The sequence below is a fragment of the Lepidothrix coronata genome, unplaced genomic scaffold (assembly GCF_001604755.1).
Source record: "Lepidothrix coronata isolate B3197 unplaced genomic scaffold, Lepidothrix_coronata-1.0 Scaffold67, whole genome shotgun sequence".
NCBI lineage: Eukaryota > Metazoa > Chordata > Aves > Passeriformes > Pipridae > Lepidothrix > Lepidothrix coronata.
This window is the reverse complement of record NW_016690247.1, coordinates 634043-643860: the sequence shown is the minus strand read 5'-3', so window position 1 is coordinate 643860 and position 9818 is coordinate 634043. Positions and strand designations below refer to the sequence as shown.

The following is a 9818-nucleotide window of genomic DNA, read 5'->3' as shown; positions in this document are numbered from 1 at the left end:
TTCTCTTTTTTTTTTTTTTTGTGTTACAGAGCAACACTTTTATTTTTCCTCCCTCTGAGAGAAATCCCAATTATACTGTATTTCCCAACATCACACATAAAACTGCATCTTCTTACTGCATTCCTTTACTAGTTTCCGTTTAGCTGAACTTACAGTTTACAACTTGGCTGTGAGAAATGTAACTGAAATAATTTCTTCCTGAGGTGACAATTAGGAAAGAAGAAAGAATTACAGAGGAACCACATGGACTTCTAATTGACTATCATGACAATTATATTATCCCAGGGATATTAATTTGAAGAAAGGGTCCTTGCAATAAGACATTAAAACAACTATATTTTCTATGTCTTGGGTACCTTTTATCAGATGTTCTCAGTACATCTACAGTCATTCATTAATTAAATAAACTGTAAGAACTCCCAGTGTCATCAAGCAATTACTGCTTATCTCCCCTTAATAAATCCCAAATTAGGGACAGGGACAGTTAATTTTTAGGAAGGTTTTAAGTCTGTCCTTCCCAACTGACATGACTTTCATGAATTAGGTTTCCTAGGTGGGTATTTGAGATACTCTTGAGCTGTATGTGAGGCAGAAGGAGATGTGAAGCATAACCTGGTGCACACAAATGACGTGAAGGCCCGAGGCAGCTCAGAGCCAAAGGCACTGCAGGGAAGTGAACCAAAGGAGAACTGAGACAAATCTAGTCCTCTCTGCCTCATAAAATGCACAACAGCCCCATGGTCCAGAGTTCCTTTACAAGGAAAGTTGCAATAATGGTTGAAACTCGTAATTTCATTCATTTACAAAACAGTTTGCATACTTATGTGCCTTTTTTGGCTCACATGAATAACGCTTCCCTTTAGCTTTTGCTCATGACTGTTGTCCCCTTTGGCCCTGTATGCAAACCTGTCAAAGTATCTTCTAGATGCTTTAATGTCACACCCCTCTCTCTGGTATGATCCAAATGGACTTCTAACACCAATGACACAAAGTCCCCCCTCCTGTCAGTTAATATACAACTTTGTGCAGTATTTTAGATGCAGGTGGTATGCTGGACTCTACTCATCATTTTTTTTGATGTCCAGGAATTCTGAAGCCCTTGTAAAAGTCCTGTGGTTTAACTAAGAATGTATTTATTATTTCACTTTAACTTTAATTAGACCTCTGCCACAAATCAGAAGTAAAAAGAGAAGACTGCCTTCTTCTGTAAAGTAGGTGTTTTAAACACCCTGAATGAGCAGAATTATTTCTTTGGGGCAGATAAGTACTATAAACACACTACAGAGAGGTTCCAGGACCCAACGTTTGGTGTATAATGCAATAGCTTTTTCAATTCACGAAGCTGAGACTCATATCTACATAGGACAGAAGCAAAATTAATTTGATGGCCTCAGCATAGACCTATTGGACCTAATTAACATTCCAAACCTCTTTTAGAAACAGTACTTGAGTAGTTTCTTAAATGAGAACCAAAATGAAATAACACTGTAAAGCCTGAGGTGACAAAGCTCAAAGGGAACAGACATTTTGGTTCATGATTATGTTTTCTGTATTACAGGGAACAGGACTGCATATTAATGAGAATGAAGGGTTTGTAGAGAGATGACCTCTTCTTACAAACTTTATTTCATTTATATCATTAGTCTATCAGACTTTGGAAAAAAGTCAGGCTACCCCTTATGTACTGTTGTTGTACTGTTTGCTCCAACTTTTCATCTCCTACTTCCAGAAAATAAAGAACCTAGAGAAACTCAAGTTTTGTTTCATCTTAAGTGCTTAAAACATGCTGTGGATAAAGACGTTTCACCAGCAATGAGCAACGCATGGCTGAAAAATGAGTTCCATCAACACCAACCATGAGCAGGCTCCAGAGCAGATCTAAAGGCACTGGTACCACTGTGACACCTCAGCCTCCACCTGCCACTTTATGGAGCCCTTTGAGTGGTACAGATAAAGAAAAAAACCTACAAAACATGTTACTACTATCAGCATGAGTTACACAATTTTAATCAAAGGAAAATATTACACTGGGGAGATCATTTCCCTTGTTTTAGGCCAAGGGAAATCATGTTCAAAGTGAGACAGACAATGAAGATGAAGTTTCTTAGGAAACAACCAAACAAAAAATCTAACCAAATACCATGTTAATTATAATTCTCCTTGTAGTTTTTATAAAGGACATCTGAGAAATTTAACTTGTGTAGCTTTGATGCCAAGCAATCATCAGCTGTGCAATAAATGGATCAAAAGTGATAACTTAGCAGACCCCGAGTGAATCAGCAAGGTGATCTTGTCTTACTCTTAAGCCTTAAGTAGCCACTTGGCACATGATGAGGATGAGGCCTCTATTCCTTCTATTCATACAGAAAAGAATTGCCTCATATCAGCAGAATTATACATTCCTCCATCCTTTAAAAACACTACCTTTCATGTCTCTCTACTCTGTATAAGGACACAGTAAACTCCAACAACAAAGAAAGAAAACAACAATCTTTGCTCCTGCAAAATAAACAGCAGGGAGCTTCCTAGTTTTTCACATTCAATAGTAACAAATTTATTTTAGTCCAGCAGACCAAAGATACATTCCTGCTAAAGTGACACTTGCTCAATGAAACACCAAAACCATTTTCAACACTGTTGACTCCTATTTTAAGTTCCATTGCATTGAACTGCATTATTTGGGAAAACAGTCTACAAAAAGCATGATAGCAAGTTGGTGTCCAGGGCATCAACAATTGCTTTTTCATGGACCTCTCTAATGAATAGTGTGGGTACACATGTGAAGGCAGCATGAGAATTCATTGTGTTACAGAGTCTTGCTGTGAGCCAGACATCTGAGCTACTTGAAAGTCCCAGCAAGTCTTTGTCTGAGAAAACAAGTAAATAGCCCTTTTTATTTGGCCTTTATTGGAATAATTGATGTCGCTATAGGGAACACAGTCATAAATTCGATCATCATTCTCTCAGAAAACCAAAACAATCTTTCTAAGGAACAGTCTGAAAGCAAGCACAATAATTTAGCAGATAGATTTAACACAATCATAACTGCACAGAGAATTTACCTTGCAAATTAAACCCCTAAATAATTAAAACTATACATTTAAAAGGGAACACAATGCTACCTTTGCTCAAAGGCAGTTCCAAATATCAGTGAAAACAGAGTTTTCAAATGTCAAATGCTTCAAACATTGACTTTTGACAGTTTGTACTTACATAGGAGAAAATCATCCTAAAGAACTGAGGTTCCAATCAAACCTCAAACTTCTTTATCTGAGAACTGGGTGGCCAAACAGTTCTTTCAACTATGAGCACAATAACAGAAAGGATTCAGGGTAGTTTGGTTTTTTTCCTACCCAAAATAACTTTCAACTGCCTTGTTATCCACCCTTTTGAGTACAGATCCTAGTGACTCTATGAAGAGGAGTTGGGAAAGCATCCTGATACACACTTCTTGCCCTTGCTTGCTTGAGTTCTGCCTTGGCAACTCCTTGCTGCTCTCTCACTGGTGGACTAAGTTCACAATTTAGACAAAGGCAGGTTGTCCAAGGCAGTATCCACTGGGAAAACCAGCCACAAGGCTACTCTTTTTTCCCTCCTGATGGCAATTCAGTTAAAAAAAATTAAAAGGGAATCTAGGTTGCAAAGTATCATTATCCAGACAAAAATATCTCCAACTGGAACTTTCAATTGGTTCTCTAAAATTGCTTTTGTCCAGATGGGAAGATGTAACAATTTCCCCACCGTGACTTGGAAACCTGAAATTTCACTTATCTTTACATCCTCTGTTGAAAGGAATCCATCATTTCAGTATATGAATAGAGACTGTTATGTCAAAGCTATTACCACCAAAATAGCATGCACAGCAGTCACAGGAGGAATCTAGAAGGCTCAAAACATTGGACAGGTTGGGAAGCAATGTTGATGTTGTGATAGGTATTTCCATCCTTTCTTGGATTCCTCACCAAGGCTTGCAACTTTTAGCTGCTGACAGCTATGACCCAAATCCACTACATCCTACTGTCTTCAAGTGGAAGGAATTGTGCCTGTTTCTTTCTCCTACGTGCTATGGTAGTAGCCAATCATTCTAAATTTAAAAAACACACGTTAAAGTCACTAAGCATTTTTAAAGCATCACAAACATAGGATCCTTTGGCAGAAGCTATTCATATACATCAGTAATGTAATTTCATGGAAGTTCATTTAGCGGAAATCAGACGCTGAATTGCATAAAAGACTCATCTAGTCCAGCACTACCTCTACACTTCAGAAGGAAAGGAAAGAGCTTCATCTCCTGGTACTGTGGAAGCGGGAGGAAAAATATTCGGTAACACACCCTTTTATTTCTTCTGCCTTGGTTCCAACAAACCTAGTGTTTAAAAAAAACCCTTGAATTTTCCAACAGAGGGTGAAAAATGGTACCAAGCCCTTTGAAAGTTTCTTCACAAAACACCTATGAAACATTTCAACCTAAGGCGACTGAAGGCCCACACTAATACCTTAAACCATCTTGTCCGGGAGCTGCTTTATGCTGATGACGCCGCCCTTGTTGCCCACACAGAAGCAGCTCTGCAGAGTTTAACATCCTGCTTTGCAGATGCTGCTGAGCTCTTTGGGCTGGAAGTCAGTTTAAAGAAGATAGAAGTTCTCTATCAACCTGCACCTCAGGAAGTCTTCCTTCATCCCCACATCACCATTGGCCAATCAGTGCTCAAATCAGTCCAGCAGTTTAATTACCTAGGCAGCCTCATCTCCTCAGATGGTAAGATTGACGGAGAGATAGACAACAGGTTAGCAAAGGCATATAGTGCTTTCGGAAAGCTTCATAAAAGAGTTTGGCGAAATAAACATTTGAAGGAAAGTACAAAGATCAGTGTTTACAGAGTCATAGTGTTGTCTACTCTTTTATATGGTTCCGAATCATGGGTCATCTACCGCCACCACCTGCGTCTCCTAGAACGCTTCCATCAACGCTGCCTCTGTACAATCCTAAACATCCACTGGTCAGATTATGTGACCAATACATCTGTTCTAGAACAAGCAGCTGTCACAAGCATTGAGGCCACGTTGCTGAGAACACAGCTGCGTTGGGCAGGACACATCTCAAGGATGAAGGACCACCGCCTCCCTAAGATCCTGCTTTATGGTGAACTTGCCACCGGCTGCCGCATGAGAGGAGCCCTGAAGAGAAGACACAAGGACTCCCTGAAACAACACCTCAGCCTTGGCCATATTGATCACCATAACTGGTCTACTCTGGCCTCCAATCGGGAGACCTGGAGACACACCATCTAAAACGCTGCTGATGCTTTTGAGAAAGCACACAGGATCACTCTCAAGGAGAAAAGACAATGCGGAAAGAATCGTGCCTTGCAGAATGTACCATCTAAGGAGTCTTTCTGCTGTGCCTTTTGCAACCGGACATGCCTGTCTCGTATTGGCCTTTTTAGCCACCAGCGCGCTTGTAACAAACGTGGGTAGAGCCCTCCCCAGATCTTCGTTCGCGAAGCCCAGCCATGATGAATGAAAACAAAACGTAAGGCCAATAGTAGTTTTCTGTAACTTTACCCATCTCCCAAAAGTTCCTCAGTTTTCTGAAATGCAACTCAGGTGGCATAAAACAGTTTTAATGAACGTTCCTCTGCACCAAAGCATTCCTCCCCAAACAGCAGAGAGAAGCTGCCAATCAACCTCTCAGCATGCCAGTGGCACAAAGCAGGATTTTCACGGGTCTGCAGACAAGATCAGACAGGAAGAAATAAATTCTCCCTGGGTGAGCCAATGGGAATTGGGTGTCAGAACTTTATGAGGAATCCACTTCCCTTCATTTACTACAAATCACATTATATCCTAGGGATTACTATATGAAATAGTCAGTCATTCCTCAGGCAAGGTCTCCATTTACTCTTGCCTGAGGTAGACTCTGAGTCAGATCTTCAGAGCTGGGCTCCTGAGTGCTTAGTGACATATTGGCAGAGTGAAAAGCTTCTCCCAGCCACAATGTCACTTGCTGATGAAGGACAGATCCCCTTAATTCCAACAGGAACATGACATGGTCCCGTGACTTCTGCCATCTAGAACCAAAATGCATAAATAAATATCACAGGGAGTTTTTTAACTGGCAGCTTTCTCTGAAGACAAGTCAATCTGTTGGTAAAGTATTTTTGGTAAAAACTCTCCAATCTCTTTGACCTTTTAGGGTATAAAATCAAGTTTGTAGTTCTAGTCTGACCTGCTTCCAAAAGTGGAACATCTGCAAACTTTAAATCCCTTTTTACTATAAACTCAAAACAGGCTTACCCAGGAATGAATTTTCACTGATTCTGAAGCCAAACAGTACTAAAAAATTAGAAACCTGAAGTACTAATAATACCCTTCCCTGAGACTAGAGTGCTTTGTAAAAACATGAGCAAAAATAAAGAGTGATTTCCAAGAAATTACAATTCTGCTTCACATTTTGGGATTTTGATTTGTAAGCAAGGACCTTGAATAGAATCACTTGAATAGATGATTCAAAACCCAGGAAAAACCCAAAACAATAACTTTATTTCCCGAGGACACCCCCCTCCCCCCACAAGCTAAGAGTTATAATTTTTGCATACTAATGGAACAAATAAGGCAGATCTCATCTGTTTTTCAAGATGCCAAAAAGAAAACAAACTAACCAAAAAACATCTCAACTACATTTAGCTTTCTCGGGTCTACCCAACAAGCACATTACACACCTTTTCATTTCACAGCTGGCCCTTGAAAGAGAGCACTATGCATATTCAACGGTCTCAAAGCATCTTCAAACAGGATAATGGGATTACGTCATCACCTCCAGTGATAGTTCATTTCTGGGACAGCAGCCCATAATACCAGAAACAGCCGCTTTTTCTCTTTTTCTTTCTGCCCCTGTACTTGAAATAGAAAACCTATCCTCAATTTTAAGCACTTGATGGGCACCTTGACACTATATTGATGGGCTTTAACATCATCCCTACTTAAAATTGTTCAGTAATTTTAAGTCATTGAGGTGTTGTGAAGCACAGCAGTGCAGGATCATCTTTTCCGTAGACCTTTATCTCTACAGACAAAAAGCAAGGAACATATCATTAAGTGACTGCTACAACTCAAAATAAATGAGTGGCAGAGAACAAAATCAACCTAAGAGTGCATTTAAGAGACTAAGTTAGGTGCATTTTTTCCCAGTAAAGTCTCAAGTAAAATAATAACAAAGGGGCCTTTCGATTGGTTTTTTTTTTTCATTGCCAGACTCGAAGTTCCTCAAAGGGGAAGACAACCCTCTGTTACACAGACACAGAAAGTTGTGTTCATTCAGCTGGGCAGAAAATCAAGGTTTCTTGACTCTTAGTCTAGCACCCTATCCACTGGACAGTCCTCCTAAGATTGTAAACACAGTGAATCATTGGGGGTCAAAATCAAACAAATGCTGAGGAACATCAATTAACCTGAATCACCAAAGACTGTTGAATCAAAGGATAGACACCGATTTCCTTGAGGTAAGGTATTTTACACCATGTTCTGATATTTACACCCTTTAAAAGCAAGACTGAAGAGTGAGGGAACATAAAGGTTCAAGGCAAAAATGGGCATCTGCTCATTTTCACACAACAATGGTCAAAATGTTTGAGCCTGTGTGCATGAAGTGTATACATGGAATGTCCAAGGCTGAGAAAGAGCGTTATCTGGCAGAGAAACACATTTCTGATATTAGAAAGCAAAATTTTACTGGAAAAAAAAAAACAACTCAAAAAAACCTGAAATATAACGTGGCAGAAGGCACACATAATTTCTGAGAAATTATTTCCCAGTGGCTCCCACCAGAGAAAGGAAAGCATGGTAACTGAAAACAGAGCATGTTTTTGCTCTAGTCCTGTGGCATCAAGACAGACATTATTCTCCAACTCAGTTTCAGATATTTTCCGTAAGTTCTAATTACCACCAGGGCTTTAATTACTGCATTTTGCAGATGACCTATACAATAACCACTGAAAAAAGTCATTAAAGCTAATGAAAAATTCAATTCCAATGACTTCACTACATTGGTTTCAAAATTCAGCTTTTAGAGTCTTGGAATAAAATACTCTGACAGTTTACATCGTTAAATAATTGAATGTCATATAAACGTCCTCTTCAGTCATCATTCATTTAATTCTCTCCACTGTTGAAATAATGCAATAAACCCATGCTGATCAGTATGACTTAGCACTTCGAAGCACAGATCTAAGAAGAAAAAAAACAGTTTTCATATTTTTCTTCCAGAAAGATCAATTTCAATTTCAGTGTATATCTTCTAATACACATGATTATTAGCTCCCACTGTTGGGTTCACCATTCTACTTTGGACTATAAGCCAAATATATAATTACATATAAGAAAAGATTTGTAAGAGGGTAAGAACTGCAGAAATCAATTAGGAGTTGAAAAAGAGAAGAAGCTGCTAAAAGCCAGATCAAACTTTTCTTTCTCTTCTCTGTATCCCCACAGAGAGATTATTTTCCCTTTTCCAGTAACTCGCCAACCTTTTGTCCCTGGAGTGTAGTTGGTACTTCTTGTTGAAACTCCATGGTAGAAAGCTGATCATGGTTAGCCCAGATGTGGGATCTGAAGTTAGAAATACTGCTATAAATATTTTTGAAGTGTATGTTTATTAGAAGTCCACATTGGAGTTTGTAACATAGTGGTATCTGAGATACTCTCAGGAGGGACAACATGATGTACAGAAAACACAGTATTTCATGTACCACTGATTAGTAACAATCAGTAAATATATATTACTACTCATTGGTCAGTAATAATTTTTACATTTAATATAATTTTAATAGCAGTATTAAATCCATATACCAAAACATTTCAAACTACATTCACAGGCACTCATAAATACGGATATTTTTACATGTGTGTGCCCCGATGTAGCTTTCTGTTTGCAAAAGAGACATCCCATATGTGAAACAGAAGTACTGTTCCTCAAGGCTATAAAGTCACTTTTACTCACATTAAAAATGATCATGTACACCACTGGCTACCAAGAAGAATTCTCAAGCTTTTTATATCCAAAACGGACATTTCTGCTTCTGGCTGGTTGTTCACTTGCAACAAAAGAAAACTATGACTTAAATTGCCACCACTTCCTCTTAAGTATTTAATATTCCAACTTTATTAATTCCATTCACTGGATTGTTTTCAGTACCTATTAAATGCAGAGTAACAAGAATTTTTTATCGAAAGCAGGTTCACTGGTAGAATGAGTCAATAACCAACCAAGAGTCTGAATCTTTATAATGTTCTTCCAATATTGTACTAACTCCAGTGAGGTATGAATAGAAAAAAAAAAAAAAAGGAATCCTACATCCTTCTCTTTGATCACTAAAAACTTGTATAGAAGATGTCAATTTAGAAAGAAAATAAAATGGAATGAATAAACCAAATCTGTATTTACAAAAGGTCTTGACATACAGTAGGAACAATTCTTACCATCACTAAGCATTGACTTTTTTAATGTCCTCTGGAAAACTCAGCCTACGGCATTAAGCTTGCATTGGAAAAAAAATGAAAACTGTAACATTCTTATCTTCAATCTAAGTCATGCCATGGGATGAATCACGTGCCTGTGGGTGGAGCTCCCACTCTGGAAAAAGTGAGACCTACGTATGCTGGTTACAATAATTTCCCAACAACAACAACAACAACAACAACAACAACATGGCTGGGCTTCGCGAACGAAGATTTAGGAAGGCTCTATCCACGTTTGTTACAGGCACGTTGGTGACTTACGAGGCCAATACGAGTCAGACATATCCGATTGCAAAAGGCAC

At 38.8% G+C, this 9818-nt stretch overlaps 1 protein-coding gene and 1 long non-coding RNA gene across 9 annotated transcripts in view; both read right to left on the bottom strand.

The window, feature by feature from the left end:
• The window catches only part of LOC108498964, a 15608-nt gene extending 5819 nt beyond the window's left edge, over positions 1-9789 (bottom strand). Inside the window, exons 1-2 of the long non-coding RNA XR_001875360.1 lie at positions 9694-9789; positions 1697-1702 (exon numbers count right to left, since the gene is read on the bottom strand). This is a non-coding gene — a long non-coding RNA (uncharacterized LOC108498964). The remainder of the gene's footprint in view (positions 1-1696; positions 1703-9693) is intronic.
• Positions 1-9818, bottom strand: part of TRAPPC9 (trafficking protein particle complex 9) — a 455047-nt gene that overhangs the window by 108245 nt on the left and 336984 nt on the right. The gene's annotated exons all lie outside the window — the stretch shown is intronic.